Genomic DNA, 1,007 nt, shown 5'->3' with positions numbered 1-1,007 from the left:
CATTTTTTTTATTTCATTCAGAAATGCCTAATGCCGACGCGAAATGTTTACAAACATTATAATAAACACTGTAATAGAGATCGACCGATTGATCGGCCGATTTTTGGCATAACAGACCGTTTCGAAAGCGGGATTACGTTTTACCCTACTAGAATTGATGCCGGAAAGTTATCATATTCATAAGTGCAACAAGTCATTGAAAGTAGAAAGTAGAAACATATGCAATTCAGACAAAACTTCTGGGCTGATTATAACGTGCACGATAACATGAAATGTGAAATGTGTGTGTGGGTCCAACAATAGCCTCCACGATGTCATCGCTCGTGGCCAGCGCACTCTTAAGCAGTTATGAGCAGCAGGCTGTGTAATATTGTAACACTCCAATAAAAGTCAAAGGAGTAAAAGGAGAGACCAACAGGTTCCTGACTGGACAAGATAAGTTATTTGGGCATCAATAGCCAAGGAGACTCAAGCACACAACCTTAATAAATACAAATATAGATTTTATTCTTATACAATAATACAAATCATATTAAAACCTCAAAAGGACAAAGCAGCAGGTTAAGATGGCTCATGGGTGTCACATAATTAATAGTGTATTTGACCAATCAAAAGTTACCTAGAATAAGTAAGCCGTCAAAGAGCAGAAAGGTATTCAGCAGATGGTTTCAACTAGTGTTGTTTTTGGTGGCCTGTTTTAATTTTAGTTTTAGTCTAGTCTTTGTGTGAAGCTGTCATTTTAGTTTTTATTAGTTTTAGTCACGTTCATACTCTTTTTAGTCTAGTCAAGTTTTAGTCAACTAAAAAAGTCCGAGCATTTTAGTCTTATTTTAGTCAGAATTATCCACGACTATTTTCGTCTAGTTTTAGTCGACGAAAACTGATGACATTTTAGTCTAGTTTTAGTCAATGAAAATTGTATTTTAGTCTCTTTTTAGAAATGCAATTCTATTTAACCCAGTCAATATAGTATAAGTACCTAGTAGTATAGACGAAACCAAAATTTT

The sequence above is a fragment of the Sinocyclocheilus anshuiensis genome, unplaced genomic scaffold, assembly GCF_001515605.1.
Source record: "Sinocyclocheilus anshuiensis isolate Anshui unplaced genomic scaffold, SAMN03320099.WGS_v1.1 scaffold2164, whole genome shotgun sequence".
In the NCBI taxonomy this organism is placed as follows: domain Eukaryota; kingdom Metazoa; phylum Chordata; class Actinopteri; order Cypriniformes; family Cyprinidae; genus Sinocyclocheilus; species Sinocyclocheilus anshuiensis.
The sequence above is the reverse complement of the archived record's forward strand: the minus strand, read 5'-3'. Positions refer to the sequence as shown.